At 41.5% G+C, this 20502-nt stretch overlaps 1 protein-coding gene across 2 annotated transcripts in view; it reads right to left on the reverse strand.

The window, feature by feature from the left end:
* Positions 1–20502, reverse strand: part of LOC120535929 (opioid-binding protein/cell adhesion molecule homolog) — a 2184266-nt gene that overhangs the window by 1045039 nt on the left and 1118725 nt on the right. The window lies entirely within an intron of this gene.

Here is a 20502-nt window from a genome sequence, read left to right on the forward strand (position 1 = left end):
CAAATGACAGCTCAGGGCCCTTCTAAATTCCCTTTAGCCTCCAGGAGAAGAAAATCGCAGTTGTGATTTTAACCATGATTTTGCCACAGCTCTAGCATGTGAGAAGCGTGCCCATCTCATGGGACTACTTGGCTATGTGAAGCCATTTGGATAAAATGAATCTGAGCCTCACAGGGCGGGGTCAATTATGGGAGGAGTCAGTTATGTGGTACATTAGGCGGAGCTAATTTGGGAGTGTCTGTCAGTGAATGTATGAATGGCACAGAAAGCAAGAAGGACCAGAATGAGCAATGGAGCCGGTAAAGCAGGAAATGTTTATGTCATTTTTTGGATATATGCAAAAACAGGAGCACAAACCTCATATCTGTTGGCAGTCTAACTGGTACAATGGCATGGTCTCTTAAGTGACATCACTTTGATCAGGAGGGCTAAATTGTCTCCCTAGCTAATCCTAAAGCTAAAATAGAAAACAAACATCAGAATAACATGAAGGATGTCTGGAATGGACTGGGTATATAATTACGGGAGTCAAGCAATCCAGGGCTCAGGTGCTAGAAGGGGATGTGGACATAGCTAATGGCCAGAGCCAATTTTTTAATAGATTTTCCCTCTCCCTGCCACATTCTTACAATGAATAGTCCCACAACCCCAACCCTACTACACCAACAACTCCTACCACATCAACTGTAATGACTGGTGACAAGTCCACCTCTGACCATCTGTTTACAACTGAAGACCAAGTGAGGAGACAACAGAGGAAGCTACACACAGGAAAAGCTACAGGAAGAGATGAAGTCAGTCTTCATGTTCTTCAGGCCTGTGCTGACCAACTTTGTGGTGTCCTCTGTCACCTGTTGAGTTTGTCCCTATGGCTTCAGAAAGTGCCACTGCTGTGTGAAACAACTTGCATTGTTCCAGTTCCAAAGAAGGCAGGAGCCTCTTCAATTAATAACTAAAGACCAGTGGCACTTACATTTTACATCACAAAGACCGTATATGTGTCCTTTTGCGTTAGACCACCAGGACCCACTGCAGTTTATCTATCAGGCAAAGATTAGAGTGGAGGATGCAATTATCTGTCTGCACCACAAGGCTTATTAGCAGATGTTAGCATTGAGGGGATTATGTTTTTTGATTTCTCCAGTGCCTTTGGTATCATCCAGCCATCCTTGTTAAGGGGTAAACTCAGAGCTTTGCATGTGGATAAGTGTATGGTGTCCTGTATAATAGACTATCTGTTGGGCAGACTACAGTCTGTGAGCACCACCAACTATAAATATAACACCAGGTCATGGCACTTGCAGAAATTATGAGATGGGATGTAATGATAAAGGGGATGAGACAGATTATAAGAGTTAGATGAAGAACTTTGCTTATTGGTCAAAGAAAATTGTCTCTACCTTAACATCAGCCAAACCAAGGAACTGGTTATTGACTTTTGCCGCAGCACAGAGCCTCTATGTCCAGTTACCATTCAGGGAGTGGACATAGAGGTGGTCCACTCCTACAAGAACTTGGGGGTTCACATTATAGATATGGTGGACTGGTCTCAGAAAACAGACGAACCATAAAAGAAAGAGCAGAGCAGGCTCCTTTTCCTTAGGAAACTGCATGCATTCTTTTAATGGCGGTAGTGACATCCTCCACATCTACAACTCTGACTTGATCAGTGTGATTTTCTACACTGTCATTTGCTGGGCTGGTAACATCACTTCAAGAGATGACCACCGAATCAACAAGCTAATTAGAAGGGCAGACTTAGTTATGGGACACACTCATAGCAAAGGAAAGAATTAAAGCAAAACTGAGTGTCATGATGAACAATGCTGCACAACCCCTATCTGACACACTAACACTGAGGACTTTTGGCCAATAAAACAATCTGCAGAAGTGTGTCAGGAAACACTATGAGGGGCTCCTTTATACCAACAGCAATACGCCTGCATAATGTGATTGTAAAGTCAAACGTTTTCATTCTCTTTAGTTATTCTGGTGTGCATTCAGACCACTGTCTGCATAATGTCTCACTATGACTGTAATAGCCAAGTCAGAGCTTTTCTTTCTTTTGAATTTTCTTGCTTTATAGTCATTCTGGTGTGTGTTTAGACCAAAGTGTGTGTATTTATTTATTTGCATACGTATTTACCTATTTATGTAATGGCCTTTTATAAAAGGCCAAATTTCCCCATGGGAACAAATAAAGATCTACTGTATCTATCTATTGTGACGGGTGGCCACGGCCATTACCCAGCCAGGATACCAGCTGGATGGAAGGAGCGAAGGAGAGAGCATCTGCAAGGCACTACCTCCCCTGGGGCTCTAAAGGGCAGCCCTCCTGGGCAGCTGTGGCACCATAGATTTCTGCAGGGCACGCTAGGAGTCTGGTGCAGCCCTGTTGGGTTACCTTGAACTTCCATCACACCTAGGAGTGATTTCAGTTAACGCTAAAGAGCTACCTGGAGCAACATAAAAGGGGCCGCCTCACTCCATTCTGAGAGCCAGAGTTGGGAGGAGGTGGAGGAAGCTTGCAGGGAGAGGAGTGAAGGCGGAAAAAAAGAGAAGAAAAGGGCAGTGTTTTGGTGCTTATTTGCATTGTGCTGCTGTGGGGAGCTTCCCCATGGAAATAAAAGTGTGTTGTGTACTGCACTTGTGTCTCTGCCTGTCTGTGCCAGGTTAGGATGGCTGGGCATGCCCTGGTGGTCCACACTATCTATCTATCTATCTATCTATCTATCTATCTATCTATCTATCTATCTATCTATCTATCTGTCTGTCTGTCTGTCTGTCTGTCTGTCTGTCTGTCTGTCTGTCCAAATGTGCGAATATAGAAAAATGAGAAAAAGCATGGAGATCACCACAGATCATGGACATAATATAACAAGAAAGTCATAATCAGCATAGTATAATTTAGATACCTCACACTTAATGTGTTTAACCTCAAGTAGCCATCTAGGGGGCAAACAAATCTGGTGTTACAATAATCTGTATGAGTTAAATGTAAGGTGGCTGTGGTTCACATAGAAACAACAGAGAGTGCTTTGCACAAGATCCAGAAAGAGGGTTCAAGCGAGCTTATTGGAGTATAAAACTGGTATCAGTGTAGAGCAGTACCTTATACAGTAGTAGGGTGCAACCTCCAAAATCTTCAGTACCACAAGTAGGTGCTATTGTTTGGAGTATACAGCTTGGTTTTTAAGGATGTAAAAGACATGCTGTACATATAGTAGGCAGCAATACTTACTGTACCTATTTATGGTGGCATCTACACTCTTCCGATGGTACCAGTGTGTTCAGATTGTTGCATTTGCCATTCATGCTATAAACATATACTGTATACAATGCAGAAAAGAAAAAAGTCACCTGAGCTTAAACTCTTGGCTTACAGGCATGAAAAGTAAAAGCTACAAGGGTCTCTCAGGACCAGATTTGGCATTAAATGATGTTGGCAGTTTCTCTCTATGAAAGGTTGTGTAAAAGCAATTATGGTTTGACACTCGTAGCTGTTCAGATCATACAAATTCTGGCTTTGACAAGGCCACCACTAAGAAACGTTTTCTGGTATCAGATTGTTATACTATGACTGAATGACAGCTGAAGCACAATTGTGCCAGGAGCTGCAGAAACCCGACTGAGCATCCAGATCTGCTTTTGTCTGCCTACCCATTATGCATTGCCTTTTAATTTGTCTCTATTTTAGACAAAAAATCATTTGTATCTATTTTACAGTATATAGTGCCTTTTATATCTATGTGTACATTCCATTTCATTCTGTAGTTCAGATAGACAAACTGTTCAGTTGTTACTTACTCTGTTTGGTACAGTCATGCGCGTGCACTTAGGGGACAAGTGACAAGTTCTAGTGGCTGTAATTCTACCACTGCTCCTTGGGTTGGCACTGTGTCCTAATGCCTTTCTCTCCTCCTCCCTCTGCTGACCAGTTGATTGACAGCTAGAATACCTCTGATGTCACTTCCTCTCTCCATTCACTTGGACCCGCCTCTTCCTATCAGAAGACCCCAAAACCAGAAACTCCACTGTCTTGGAACAGTTCACGTCTACAAGGACAACTCCGTAACAATTACATGTTTTTGTTTATTTTGAGGAAACCAAACATACATGGTGACCAGGCCGGTAGCTCAACTCTTTATTATTTTCATCTCTTTCTATTACAGCACACATTTTATGTTTATAATGCATACTTACATTATTGATTGAAAATTGTTGCATATAAGTTTAAGTTATTTTTCTATCATTAATTGGAGTTGTTATATTAAGTGAGATTAAGTAACATCTCCAGGACTAGAAACAAATTGATTTCATTCTACTGTAAAATATAATGATGATATGGTGAACTGAATTTATCATAGAGAGATATGAAGGCATCTATCTATCTATCTATCTATCTATCTATCTATCTATCTATCTATCTATCTATCTATCTATCTATCTATCTATCTCTTCCTGTACACATCTTATAAAGTGTCTATCTATCTATCTATCTATCTATCTATCTATCTATCTATCTATCTATCTATCTATCTATCTATCTATCTATCTATCTTAATATTGGCAAATATTCATCCGAAGATTTCTTATCATGGCTAAGTTCAAGTCATTAATAATTTACTGGCCTCCATGTTGTGGCACAACTTAGTGTGTTCAGGTCCACCATCTGGGATACTAAATCAACCTTAATAGAAGAACAAGTGTCTGTGTGTGTGCGTATGTGTGTCTTTGTGTCTGTCTGGTTGCTGTGTCTCTATTATATATTATTTGCCATTAGATGTGTAAAAACAATGCCAATGTTTGTGATGTGCCATTTGTTGGAATGCATATTTTTTACTACATGCATTTCAAAATATATTCTAATAGATGCTTCACACTGCAAATGTTAACACTGGATACATCCAACAGAATGTAGCTTTCAGACAAACAAAAATCATCTTATCCTACTTGATTATAGGACAAGTGTCTGTGTATTATGTATGTTCATCGTGTTGCTTGTATTAAGAAGCCAGATGTAAAACAGCCAAAACATGTAGAAGAACAGTCAGAAAATTAAAAATAATAAAAGGAAAACCACACAAAAGAAACAAATAAAGGTGATAAAATGAGAAAATTGGTCTTATCAGCCTATTCTGTTGTCTGATATTATACACAACAACAGTGTGGTAGTGGCTTTCTTGCACCCGCCCGGGACATGTCAACAAGATTTATAGCTATAATGCTAATGACTGATAGCTTTGTGTGGTGGGCAATGAATAAGTGAAAATAACAATAAATTGATGCACATTTCTAGAAATCAAAGCCCCAACATGACTAGGCTAGAGATGTGACCACCGCCACATTTTCCCATCAAAACATTTCAGCTGTAAGAGTGGTCAGTTTGACAAGTGATGCCAAGAAGTGGCAGCAAAAACGGGCAGCTTTATCTGAAGAGGAAAAGGCTGCTGTGAGGGAAAAGGACTGAATGTTTATGGTTATATCAGACCAAATGGACAACCCGTCTATCAAGTAAAAAATCTGGGGTGGTCTCTCCTTGACTTTCTCGTATTCTCAGATACGGGGATGGATAATTGAGGAGTAAACCGTAAGATGATGATTGTATTTTTATATTATGTACTTCAAAGAACCATCAACAACATATCAAATTAAACTAATAATATATTGAACAATTGTTATAAAAGTAAAGTTGAATAAATTAGACTCTGCAGCTGCATGAGTAAAAAAAAAATTGAGTATGTGTTCAGGTAAAGCACTATTTCCAGTTGATGGATTTGGCCCAAAAGTTAATACAAATCTACAATTTTAGTGCAACAACCACATGCCAAATTTCATCCATCTATCTTGTTGCGTTTTTGAGTTATCATGTTGACACACACAAACACACAGACATAATTCCGAAAAATTGTAGTTTCAGACTCAGGGAGGTCTAAAACGTCAAGCTTCATCAAAATCTCGAGGTCTAATTTTTTTCATGATTACCATACTTTCTCTATACTTCGTATACAAGAAAGTAAAAACATGAGGTCTGTATTGATTATTTAGATTTCAAACCATCTTAGACAGGTAGCTCAGCTATTACTAAACAGAACGTATTAGTTAAGATCTTCTTGAATGGCCTGCACAGGCTCAGGCAGGGGGTCATTTATTTACTTATTGAGGAGGGAGGACAGGGTTTCTATCAATTCATCTGTATTTACTTTATATAGTGCATTTTCTATGTATTATATATGGAGTTTAGTTATGTATCTACTTTAATAATAATAATAATATTAATAATAATAATAATAACAATAATAATAATAATAATAATAATAATAATAATAATAATAATAATAATAATAATACTACGGTGGGCTGGTGCCATGCCTGGGGTTTGTTCCCTGCCTTGCGCCCTGTGTTGGTTGGGATTGGCTCCTGTAGACCCCCGTGACCCTGTAGTTAGGATACAGCGGGTTGGATAATGGATGGATAATAATAATAATAATAATAATAATAATAATAATAATAATACATTTTATTTATATAGCACCTTTCCCATGCTTAAGTCACATCACAGAGTCTCCGAAAGAACAGCAGGGACTAAGAGCGGCGTTTGGGGATGGTAAGTATGGTGACTACCCCAGGCCCTGCACCTAAGGGGGCACCACCTTTGAGATCCGTGTGTCCCGTTCGAGCGGATTTGTCAAGTTATTATCTCCAGTAAATATATATATTTGAGATTCTTCTAAGAGGTACCCCTTTTAAAATCCCTTTTTAAGGTCAAAGTCCGTACATGTAAGTCTTTGAAAACATTCTATTGTCTGAATATTAATGCACAATAACATGTATCGCTAATGAAATTACATCAACATGAGTTATGCCTATGACATCCTGCATATTGAGACTCTAGAAGAATCCCTCCCAATTTCCGCATGACACCGCATCACATTTCACACTGTTGTGGTATTGTCATGAATTATGACAATTTTTAAATAGATTATATTGTTATATTTTGATAAAGTCTGCGTGTTATCTTGCAAAATTTTAGCTGAATACTGTAATGAGAAAATCCGGTGTATGTTAACATTATTTTTATTAAATTCGCGCACAACTTTATACACACATACTGGTAATAGCGTTTGACGTAACCGGCCCCACATGGGGTTGGACAGTCCTTAGGCCCTGCATACCCCTATGGCCACCTCTGCATTGGATTCTCATAATTTCTGCTTAGAACACTACAACAGATAAACACTGGATATATAAAACATTAAATTGAATAAAGACAATAAAACAGAGAAAACTACTAAAATCAATACTAAAAGAAAAGTCTGAACAAATAACATAATTTGAGATTTAACACACACACAAATTACATTGAGAATCTGGACAGAGAGGAAGACTTGAAAGAGGTGTCAGAATGTTCGGTTAACTTCAAAGTCTTCCTGAACAGTTGAGTTTTAACTTGTTTTTTTAAAAGAGTGAATGGAGTCAGCTGATCTCATTCATTTTGGGAGGTCATTCCAATGTCTGGGTGCTGTGCAGCTGAAGGTCCTGTCACCCATAGAGTGCAGGTTAGTGTGAGGCACAACAAGATATCCAGAATGAGTGGACCTCAGTGGGTGAACAGAAGCATAGTGATGGGGAAGGTCACCAATGTATTTTAAATTCAGTCCTGTAAGACACAGGGAGTCAGTGAAGGCGAAGCAGGGTGGCTGTTATGTGCTCACTGTTGCTGGTTCACATAAGTGATGGACTGGCGCCCTGTCCATGTGCTGTTCACTTGCTGAGCTGTCTCACGACCCTGCCCTGGTTAAGCGGGTTATGAAAATGGAGGGCTGGATGGATGATGGACGATTTCTTACAGTACCTTTCATATTTATCTAAGTATCTGTCTTTTCTTGCAGTATAAAGGATTATAAGGGTTACACTTTCATACAGTAAATCAATATTCTGTATGCTTAATTTAAGCTCAGTGGAGGCAAAAAGCAAGTTAAACAGCTCTCACAACCACAGCCCACCTTAAAAATGAAGACAAGCCGGTAAAGATAATGCTACATCAGAATCCATCTGAGACCGGGATCAAGCCAATTAAGGCATTGCAAGCATCTTTACTTTAGCAGCATTATGAAGGGAGCTTGTCTTTTTCCATGGTCTTTTATCAGCACCGTTTCACTATGAAAATAAAATAATTAGGCAAACTAATTCCTCAGGTCTGGGTGGAATGAGACAGTATACTGTAGATCTGAGGTTGATATATTAAGCAAATCACTTAACATTGGCTGTATGAGCCATTTTTTCTTTTTCTTTTTTTTTAAGTGTCTAACAGCCTACTAATCTCTTTTCATTTCTGCTGGTTCACAGTTTGAGCATCCTGGGTGGTTTTGATGGAGATGAATCAATTGATTACTATGCTACTGCCCCCATGCCCATACAGTCATATCTTCTCCTCAGTAATAACAATAATAATAATTTACATTTATATAACGCTTTTCTCACCACTCAAAGTGCTTTACATAGAGAGTAGGGAGTCACTTCAAGCACCACCAGCCAGTACCACCCACCTGGATAATGAGATGGCAGCCATTATTGCGCCAGACTGTTCACCACACATTAGCTATTAGGTGGTGAAGGGGGATGAGTGTTTGCCAACTAGAGACAGGGGATGACTAGGGGGCCAGAAAGGACAGGTCCGTGATGGGCAATATAGCCAGGATATCACAGTACACCCTTCTCTTTTCAAAAGATGACCAGGGAGAGGGAGAGTCCAGACCTTGATTTTACATCTCATCTGAAGTTTGGCACCATTGTTAGAGTGAAGGCTCCCCGTCTCTGCACTGAGGCGCTGGAATCTAAACACAAACCACGGGGTAAGTGCCCCCTGCTGGCTTCATTGACACTTCTTCCAGCGGTAACCTAAGCTTTTTCCAGATGGCCGCCCATCCAAGTACTGGCAGGACCCAAACAGGCTTAGCATCAGGTGGATGACCTGTTCTGAAGCTCATGTATCCATTATTAGACATAAAAACAGGGGAGAGCCAGAGTTTTTCAAACTGTCACCACTGCTGCTAGAGTTAAAATTACTGACTACAAATGTCTTTGTTAATCATTTGTGTTATTATTATTATCAGGTGGTCCATGTGGAGGGTTTGAAGAAGCCTGAGGAAGTGAGAACATCAGTTCATTTGTAGCAGTGATAAAAGTAAGAACGCCTCCTGGGACAACTCCAGGTGTTATTTGGGTAAAGATCCCAAAACGTATCGAAGTAAGAAGTGATGCTACTCAACTTTGGCATGTTGTGAAGACAAGCGCATTTTAGACTTTAATCTTCAACTCCTTCAGATTCCCATTTTCGACTTGAACTCTGCATACTGTACATTAGGTGATACTGTATTTCTATTAAACTATGTAGATGCCACACGGGCAGGACAGACATCCCAGCCAGGAAAGGAAGCAGACCCGGAAGGAAGAGATGGACGGACAGCCCCTATAAGAGTGGAGATATCACTAGGGAACTGTTATTCCCCCAGTACTCTAGATGGCAGCAGCCCTAGATCAGCAGGGCATGCTGGGAAATGTAGTCTGGCAGGGCAGCCCTGCTGGGGTCACGGGGTGCCAAAGGAGGCCATTGCAGGGAAACAAGTTCCCTACTCGATTAGTGGACTTCCGTGTGACCTGGAAGTACTTCCATCGGGCACTCGCCCCGGCACCGGAAGTCTGTAATAAAAGGGACCGCACTCCGTTATTCAGGAGAGTCAGAGCTGGGTGTTAGAGAGGCAATACTCGACTGGAGGAGGGCAGTGTGGTGGTGAGAGAAAGACCAGTGTTTTTGTGCTTATTTGAAATAACACCTTTGTTTATTTTGATAAAGGACTGTGTTTTGTGGCCGTGTTGGGGTTTGGGGCTCATTGATGCCCTGGGTTTTTCATAACTATTTCTTAACAGTTATTTTGACCATTAAAGGCATTCCTGTCACTTTGGTGTACGAAGAGTATTAACATTATAATATGTCACCCGGTTTGTTTCCTGCCTTACGCTCTGTGTTGGCTGGGATTGGCTCCAGCAGACCCCCGTGACCCTGTAGTTAGAATGTAGCGGGTTGGATAATGGATGGATGGATGAGTCACCCAGTTCTTATCTGTCAATCATGGGGATGCTGGCTGAATTCTAAGATTAAATCACATAAGGCCTGCTTATCCGCAGTATTCCATCACCATGTTACTGTGCTGACTCTCCAGGGATTTCCCCTCACAACACCGAGACTCCAGAGTGCCAGGCACTGCTTTAATCCTCTTTTAAGACATACAATGTGAAGCTGATTTCAGTGGGTGAGTCTGGATTTTCCTGGCAAGTTTAGAACTGGTATCACATATCACACTGGTGTCTGTATTTTGTATAATCCTTCCCTGGACTGGGCAGCAGCTTCAGAAAAAGGAAGGATGGTAGCACTGGTGCAGCTAATCAAGGCAGAGAGAAAGAGAGTTGCCCTATACAGAAAAGAATGGCACAGTGCCTACCGCTACGGCCTCATGAATCTGCCATGCTGGGATCACTTGCATTTGGCACTTGTCTCTGTGGCTTTGTACTCCAGTTTCATCCTATTGAACTGGCATTGTGTATGCATGAGTGTGCACCACGATAGATTTGATTCCTGCCTTGTACCCTGGGCTGCTCGGGTAGACTCCAACTTCCACAATCTGAACTATTCGGTTATTCTGCATGTTAGATTGTGGGAAGCCACCACTTTATCAAATTGGGACTCATGCCAACACTCCAAAAATGAGCCTCTGCTCCATTTCACACATAAAACAAGAACTGGAGCCATTAGCCTTGATAGAATTTGGCCATTTCATTACAATTTATAATAATGTTATCTCATAACCCTGCCAAGAAAACAAAAAAAAAATAACCTAAATAATTACAAGAGATTTTTCTAAATGAGTTGCTGTCGGACATTTAGAAATGTGAATCTCAAATTTCTGTTTGCACAGCTCCAGTGGAACAGAACAGGACATTGTATTTGGATGATTTCTTTTAATTAAACCTCCAGCCAATTTGGGAGGTCAGCTTCCATGTCCTGTTTGACTGTTATTCTCACTGCTATTAATTAGTGGTGAATTAAGTTTTATATGGATATGGACAGAAAAAAAAAAAAGCATCTGTTTGGTGCAAGTAACACATTGCCTGAAACACAAAAAATAGCTTGTCATGCTTGTGTGTCTGAGGGTCTCCTCTAGCTATGTGATAACCTGCTGGGGTGAAAGGGGGCGCTGTTGCTAAAATTCTCTTCATTTTCTCTCCTCATTACAATAAGAAACCGCCCAGCGAGGACAATTAGCCCCGCCTCTTCCTGTTTGTCTGCTATAAGAAGCCTGGTTACCCAGAAGGGGGCATACTTTGTGATCAGAAAGACACGCCAGACACACTGTAGTGATCAGAATCAATGGAGCAATCTATTAATCTGTTGTCTTGCATGGGTGTCTGAGGGTCACCTTCCAGGCTCAAACTAAGAATGCAATACCTTGCCAGAGCAAGAGGGGGCACTGCTGCTAACTGTGTCATCACGTTTCTCCTCTGAGAATTCTGAGAAGATGCCCACTGAGGACAGCTAAACCCACCCAATACCTTAGAAGCCTCACCTCTTCCTGTCAGGATCATGTAAAGCTGAAAGCTCCTGGAAGATGGCGTCCAGCTTCGGGAAACAATCTCCACATGTTGGAGCTCCCTGACTTTGATCCACAAGCTGATTCTTTCAAGAAGCCCTACAGCAGGGGTCTTCAACCATTTTTCCCCTGAGAGCTATTTTTACAAAATGAAAATGGCCGAGAGCTACTCATGTTTTCTGACGTTTATTCTCATAGCTTATTTCAACCCAAAAAAAACTGAATAAGCTTGTTTTGCCTGAACATTTACAAATTGTTGGTGTCCACATTTTGCATTAAAACATCACAAAAAATATTTAGTTCACCTGCAAGTGCATTTTGTATGTCTGTATGCACTTTCTAGTGTATCTCACACTATTGAATTAAGACACAAATGCTGTCAAAATAAAACAATGAAATTCCGAATACACAGTGTCACACATGTGCGAGTAGAAAGACGTTGTATGGACCAAGCAAAGGTAATTCCACACCAGGCAAGGTGGTGGTGAGGTGCACTAAACTTTCTCCTTCTCCGTCACTTCCGGTTCCGGCGCACAGGCTGACGTCAGAAGGACATCACTTCCGGTCTGATCCCTTACAGCCGCCATCTTTTCCAACCCTCGTCAGTTTTGTCTTGGACTCAGTATTGTCAACAGCTCTGTGCTATTTCATCAAACCATATGCAGCCAGGAATATATTATACAGGTGGCTGCCCCAAACCATTTTACGTATGTCGAGTCTGTTCATTTTCACAACAGATATGACTTATTCATTTATGTTATTTTGTTCCATGTCACTGTTTCACTTTACAAGAGTATTCACAGGTCCAGTTGCATGTGTGATGTATCTTTCAGTTAGTCAGATGACTGGCACTGCATGGATTCAACAAGAGAGGCAGGTGTCTGGTGGAGTGGAGTTCACTCTGATGGAGTCATTTCAATGTTCGTCTATCAGTCTTGTTCTGAACTTTCATTTCATGACATTCATGTCAGACTCACAGAGGTATGGAGACCCAAACAAAGCAGACATTTTCAGAGCTGCTTGGTGAAGATTCTTATAGTTATCTGGCTCTACTTAGCTCCAGAAATGCTGAGAATGCTGTTGAAACATTAACTGCACATTACTTGGAAGGTTTACTAATATATAATACTAGCCAACCCGCGGCGTACCATACACCGCATAATCAGGCCGGTTTTTTAATGATTTTTAAGCACAGGGAGAAAATTAACATTTGAAAAATCGGTAATGTAATAAATCAGCAAGAAATGCAACATTGTAACAATGCATGGAACGAACCAACACACAATCGTCCGTGACTGACAACTGGCGGACCAATCTTGTTGATGTGAGCGAAGGTAATGTAGACGCGCGCCTTCTGTTCTGACATATGTGTCGACGATCTATTGTTGGAAGAGTTTGCCACTGGAATGCAAGACAGTAAATGAAGATCTCATGGCAAACCTGAAAGCATAAAATTGGAGCTGTGTGACTCATGTTCTTTTCGCGGTTCGCTTTTACTCAACATGGGTTAATTGTATGTGCCAGCCTGGATCTCCGTAAGGGAATAGCAGTGGAAAAACCATGGGGTCACAGTTCATATTGAGAACAGAGATACGCTTGCAAGCATCTCCCCTTGGATATATGCAAATGTCGCGTTGTGCAGGAGGTTCCCCCAACATCATTTTGACAGGACGGGGCGTTATACCTTCTCATATCCAGACCTGGATTTTCCATGAACACCATTCGTACAGCAGTAACAGAGTAACCGTGAGTGATAATGTCATGCATTTGCATGTAAGACTTTGCAAAGGGATTAACCTGGCGTATCATGTTGTCTAGTTGAAGCAACAAAATGTCACTGCAAGCACTATTACATTCCTTTTGCAAACGTTGACTGGTAGCCTCAGCAGAATCGAAGATATATAGATGACCGTATTGTGGTGACGTGTCAGGATTGTTATATAAAGGAGAGACCTGGTGATAAATTTGACCGTGGATTCTGAAAGCATACAGTCCTTGTCCAGATGGCTGAGCGATGTGTGCCCATTGACGTGAAAGCTAAAGCAGAGTTGTATTCCCTGATATGATCACAGTAATTTCGAGACCAGTCAGTTTCTTGCCAGTCAAGAGGTTTTCTAATAAAAGAGGGGGCTTGGATAGCGGTGGCAAAGACACCTTGCCGGCATGACAACACTTAGTGTAATGTCCAGATTTGTTGACCTCTGCTGGCCAATGAAGAGTATTGCCAGAAGCACATAGTGCGGTAGGTAGGTAGGCCAATGTTATGTTTTTGGACGTGAATGACGGTATCTTCTTGAAAAGCTGCAGAAAAGTGAATGCGATGTTTGTGCATGAACGATTTAGTGCTGTGTTGACACTGAAGGGAATTGGAATGAGTTGTGTCGAAGCATTGCTGGCAATGTTCACATTGCATAATTCGTTCAATGGAGTGTGTTTTAAAATGCATGTTGAGAAATCTCTGCACACGGAACGTTTTTGAACAAATCGTGCATTCAAAAATCTTTTTGGAATGCGTTTGTTCAGTGGAGTGGTTGTGTAAATGTGCTTTGAGATATTTCTGGCTTGTGAAGGTTTTGGAGCAGTGTTGACACTGAAAAGAAATCATCAGGGAATGTGTTTTGAGATGTTTAGTAAGGTATCTTTGCGTTGAATGGATCTGCATATGGCTGTGGAGATCCATCTCACCTGTGAAGTCTTCGTTACAAAATGTGCAATTGAAGGTGAGAGTGGAATGAGTTCATAAGTGTTTTTTGAGAGCGCGAGTTGTCTCGAAGCAATGTGGGCAATGTTCACATTGCATCATTCGGTTAGTGTTGTGTTTTTTCAAATGTGCGTTCAGATATCTGTGCACTCTGAAGCTTTTGGAACAAAAGGTGCATTGAAAGTCCTGTGTGGAATGCGTGTGTTCAGGGGAGGGTGTCTTTAAATGTTTTTCAGGAAGAGGAGAGTGGGCAGGTGACGTCACATTAGTGTGGCGAGCAAGTGGGTGTGCACATACCGACAGAGTCAAAAGATGTCACCAGAAGGTAATCACATGGGTATTTGAGAGGCATGAGAACCTCGTAATGCCCATGATCCAAAGGACCGCTAAAGAGCAGGGATGTGAAGAGACGCTGGGCCAGATTGTAAACTCGAGGAGAGGCATGAGGACGTTCTTGGAAGTAAATACTGATAGTAGCTGGAAGGATTTGGGACATTGCCACAATTTCTGCCTCGCCACCATAGACTCCGGACGTATTCATGTAATCAGCGTATTGTTGAGCAGACTGTATAATAATGCCTCTGTGAATAAGAACAACGGACACCACGTCACCGAAGTTATCCCAATGTTTCCAAAGAAAGCTAACAGCCATGTTACGAAGTTTGAGAGCAACAGTTTCGTCAATGACATTTCTCCAAAAAAACCCGACTGACAGAAACAAACAGTTACCTGAAGCTAGAATTTCTATAACATTGAAAGAAGTGTTGTTTCCATGAAATACATTTGAAGCGGTAGCCATGGAGGGCAAAAGAATAGTCAACGTGGCTCACAGCTGGGTTAGGACCGCAGCACAGACCAAAGTGAGTGAGTATGTGTTTGATGAGCTGTTTGAGTTGGCGGGCAGTGGTCTGAGGTGCGTTCCTGAGCACGTGGGAGAAGGGGTAGAGTTTCTGGGCGGGGCTTCGGTTGTTCCTTTCGCATGGTTTTTCATGGTGGACGCGGTCGGGTGTCAAAACCAAAAAGAATAATGAAAAGTCAACGTGGCTTAGATGTGCATGTGGACTCCTAGCACAGACGAAAGGGGCTAACTGGGTGGTCGGTGAGTTTTTGCATCCGGGCACATGGGCAGGCAGTGTAAATGCCTAGAGAGCGAGGGTAGAAGTGGGCCAGTGAAAAGGGAGTGTTAGTGGGCAGGGAAACGTCTTCCGTATTTCTGCAGGAGCATCTAAGAAGATGCATGTTTGTCGCGGATGCGAATTGCTGTAATTGCGTGTAAAACAGTTTGCTATTGTGCACACGGTCGTGCGTCGTAACCGAAAACTCGAATTTTAAAGACTGCTTACTTCATTGTGTTTTAACCTCAGTTGTAAAGGATTGTTTTAAAGATCTCATGGAATAACCCTAGCAAACCATTTTACACGCTGCATATGGCGATTTACCTCCGCGAGATACATGCCTCTATGAACAGTCAACGTGCAGGTGCATGTGGCCTCTATGACAGATGAATATAAATGACGCTGTTTCTTCTGTGTCGTCGCGTCCAAGTTGGTGGGCGTGGCTCTGAGTTATCGTCGTATCCAATGGTCTTGGAGTTGGTGGGCATGGCTCCTTCCTGCGAGCGCCATAGGTGTCTTACTTGTCGGCGGCTTAGTGAATCCACGCCCCTTCCGGCGTGCTTTCCATGGTTGTCTTGCCTTAGTGAATTATATATATAGATATAAAATCCAATATCTGTCTGTCTGTCTGCTTTTCTACTTAACAGATGTAGATCAGGTTTTTTTCTATAATTTTCTTGAATATTCTGGTTGATTTTGCGACTTCTCTCATTTCACTATGTATCACAGTTCGCTTGCAGTACCGATCTATTTGTGTGAATCCGAGAAACATGCAGTGGGCTGAGGGGAGGGACCTTCCTCACTCACTCACCACCTTGGTCCTTAACTCCGCTTAGCTAGTGAATGAGAGAACAATTGAATTCAATTTTATTTCATATTTAAAAAAAAAATGTTACTTAGGTCTTGATGAGTTTGAGTCGGGATATTCTCTTACTTGTATGCCATATTGAAAAGATAGATTGCAATTCAGATTGTGGTTCGTGATATGATTTTTTGGAAAGATCACCCACCATTAATTTGAGTAATCAAGTTTTCAAATTTATGTAGGATTCATTAACCCTTTGGCAAGCTACTTGGAAAGGGGTTGTGAGCTACCGGTAGCTCACGAGGAACGTGTTGGAGACCCCTGGTCTATAGGCTTTAAAAGCTTTTGTTTCACCTCTTTTTTGTTGGGCCACAACATGTCCATGCCTGTTCAGTTTTTTGGACTCTTGCTATAAAGGGGATGGCCCGGTTTGCCTCCTTCCTCACTTACATTATCTAATATAATGTTGATTTGGGGCGGCACGGTGGCGCAGTGGTAGCGCTGCTGCCTCGCAGTAAGGAGACCTGGGTTCGCTTCCCGGGTCCTTCCCGTGGAGTTTGCATGTTCTCCCCGTGTCTGCGTGGGTTTCCTCCAGGCACTCCGGTTTCCTCCCACAATCCAAAGACATGCAGGTTAGGTGGATTGGCGATTCTAAATTGGCCCTAGTGTGTGCTTGGTGTGTGGGTGTGTTTGTGTGTGTCCTGCGGTGGGTTGGCACCCTGCCCAGGATTGTTTCCTGCCTTGTGCCCTGTGTTGGCTGGGATTGGCTCCAGCAGACCCCCGTGACCCTATTCGGATTCAGCGGGTTAGATAATGGATGGATGGATGTTGATTTGGTAAAGCAAACAGGGGGTAGATGGTTGACTTAAACCTATAGTAATTGCCAGAAGGACAAAAATAATTGAAACAGATTGTTTAATAACAAATTAGAGCAATTGTGTTAATGAATGTGTCATAGAGAAAGAGTTATAATGTGTGCATGTGACAAAACTACTACCATGGCTGTCAGGTCAGGGGGATTCCCCCAGGTTTTAGGTTGGCATGTGAGGAAAATAAGGAAAAGGTTTATGTGGGTGAATAGGGAGAAAGAAACAGCATGGGGGAATTTTTTTATTAAAATAAGGGTGATTATTCTTTCCTAAGGAAACAAGCTTGCACAAATCCCATATCTTCTCCAAGTCCATAAGCCTCAACCTGCAATAAGCAACATTCTGCATATTGTGACAATTGCCTGTCATTGCTCCGCCCCTTCATCTCAAAGGTCATTTCTAATTGGTTAAGGGTTGGAGTATTCTGGGATTGACCAGCCATCCCACTGTGGTATTCTTATCCCGTTCCCAGCCTGTACTCTACCTGTTCTTTCCTTGTAACTTTATTAACAACATTCAGTGTTTCAAAAGAAAAAGAAATCTGGGGCTGTGATTGGATGACAAAGTTTTGTGAAGTTTTCCGTTTAGCTTCACATGACTCTTTTGAGTATATTTCAGCATAATGATTATCATTTGTAATGACAACTCCCAAAGGGGATCAAGCTACAGACAGATATTCAAGTTTATAGGTATAGGTATCTTTATTATTTAAATGATTATTCTTGCTTTTTTACATTTATTTGACTTGTGATGTAACTGTGATTACATATTACATTTTTGGATATTCACGATCTCAATGTATTCCTTTTAAAATGAAACTGTTCATATCATAGCACTTAACATTACCTTGAAACAAATGTTAAAACAAAAATAAGACAATCTGGCCCTGTGCATTGGACGAGGTCCCATTTTCTTCCAGCCCTGCCATAATAAAAGTATGTACACATTGAGTGATCTATTTGATTATTCCCATCCCTCAAACCTCCCTTTTCTATCCTCCCATCTTTCTATCTCTTTTACTAAGAATTTGGATTTTCTTTTAAAGCTTGTGGGGTTTCAATCTCTTCTGCCCTTGCTTCCCATTCTTTGTCTGATTTGTCACTTACTCTGTCCCCTGGTTGCAAACTAGCGTCTCACATTGTATGCCATGTTTTATAAGGCACCATGTCGCCCACTATCAAATTAAGTCAGCGTGGCTCAGAGATTTCTCTCCCACTCCATCAATTTCATGGAATTTAGTTCTTAAAAATGATCTAATTGGTATAAAGGAATCCAATTAATCAACATGCTCAAATTAAAGTTGTCCACTGGTTAAATTATGCCTGAGGATTGTTATCTGACCCAAATTGTCATTTGTTTGTTTGTTCCCTGAACACCCCTGGTAAATTAATCACCCTTCTGTGTTTAATTTATGGTCTGAAGTTTCTATCTTTCTTACTTCCCAGGTGCCCACAGCTTGGCATCTTCTTGAACCCAGGACACTGATAGTCATGAAACCGAGATAAGGACACAAAACAACAAAGGTAGTGTTGTGAACCAGGAGTCCCCAGCACTAACAAGTTCCAAAGCACTTCCAATAATGCCCACGAGAGGGGGTTACCATCATCAAACCCTGGCTAGTAATAAAGGCAATCACAAATTCATTATAGCATAACAGATTGATTCTCCACAAAAAGCACTCCAGTCACTATGAAACTCTAAGGAGCACAAAAGCAAAATGGAGTTGCCTGAAACACCAAATCCAACAAGTCTCAAAAGAAAAGTCAAGAGCAAAAAAACAAAGCAGAAGGTCAAAATGTCAGAGATTCAATACTTAACAGAATTCACAATAAATCACAGCTGTTATTAAAGGGAACTCACCACTCCCAGGCACGTTTGACAAGAACCACCAGGATCTGTGGATTTATAGGGTAGAAGGTGATTGGCAGGTGGTCCCATCCACAAAACACAGGAAGCGTAGTTAAATAAACAAAATCATAACCAAAGAATAATGCACATAATCAACAAAAATAATATCAACGTAATCGACATAAAGAATCAAAAATGAACAAAAGGGTGTAAAACATGAATCTGAACAGAAGCCGAGGGAGAAGCCCTGGTTGAGACATGACAGGTAGGTGCAAACAGTGCTTTGTCATGTTTATTTAAATCTAGACAATGTCCAATAAACTATTGCAGTGCAAAGACTTCTCAATAAATCAATGATTAATAAATAATCCATTTAAAAAACAATGGGCACTTCAGTGGGAGTTAAAGTCAGTCAATAAATAAAGAAATCAAGACATTCAAACCAGGATTCAATTCACGTCTAAAACCAAAGGATTGAAATTGGGGTCTTTCTCTCTAATTGTCCTACTACTATCCTTCTAGCATCTGTAGGACGATTCCTCGAAGCCAAATAGACGCTTTTGTTCCCTGGATACTCAGCAGGGCACTTTGCCGAGCCCCTTCCTGTTTGTCTGCTATAAGAAGCCCGGTTGCCCAGAAGGAGGCATCCTTTGTGATCAGAAGGACACGCCAGACACACTGTAGTGATCAGAATCAATGGCGCAATCTATTAATCTGTTGTATTGCATGGGTGTCTCAGGGTCACCTTCCAGGCTCAAACCAGCAGGTGTGACCCTACCCAACTTCCCGACCGCTATGCCTCCAGCCCACTGCAGCTGCTCACACAACCCAATTTTGCTCCCCTTCTCTCTAACCTCATCTCTCTTTGTTGATTTCTTTTTCTCTCATATGTCTTACTCATCATCCTTCCTTTCCTCTCACTGTCAGCACAATTCAGATGACCACATTTGACTTTTTTGCAAAGCTCAAGTGGGCTTCCTTGTGTGTTTTGCTGAGGAGAGACTTACTGTCTGGCCACTTTGTCATGAAGCCTAGTGCAGTGATGGCTACCCTTCTGGAAATTTCTCCCATCTCCACATAATTTCTCCTCAGCTCATCCAGAGTGACCGTTGGGTCCTCCGTCACCTTTCTTACCAAGTGACTTTTCCCCTGAATGACATCTCTAAGAAAGGTTGTGGTTGTTCTAAACCTCTTCCATTCAAGAATTAAGGAGGCCATTGTGCTTTTGGAAACCTTCAGTGTTGCAGCCTTCCTCAGCTCTGGGCCTTGACGCCATCTCTGGAGGCAATTCCTTCAACCTCATGGCTTGGTTTTTGCTTAACTGTGGACCTTCTACAGACAGGTCTGTGCCTTTCCTAATCAGTCCAGTCAATTAATGGACTCCAAACTTGGTTTAGAAACATCTCAATAATAGTGAATAGGAGGGTATGCATCTGAGCCAGATCTCCAGTGTCTTAGTAAAGGGTCTAGATACTTGTGCAATGTGATACATCATTTTTTTTTTATTTTTAATAAA

The sequence above is a fragment of the Polypterus senegalus genome, chromosome 9, assembly GCF_016835505.1.
Source record: "Polypterus senegalus isolate Bchr_013 chromosome 9, ASM1683550v1, whole genome shotgun sequence".
Taxonomy (NCBI): Eukaryota; Metazoa; Chordata; class Cladistia; order Polypteriformes; family Polypteridae; genus Polypterus; species Polypterus senegalus.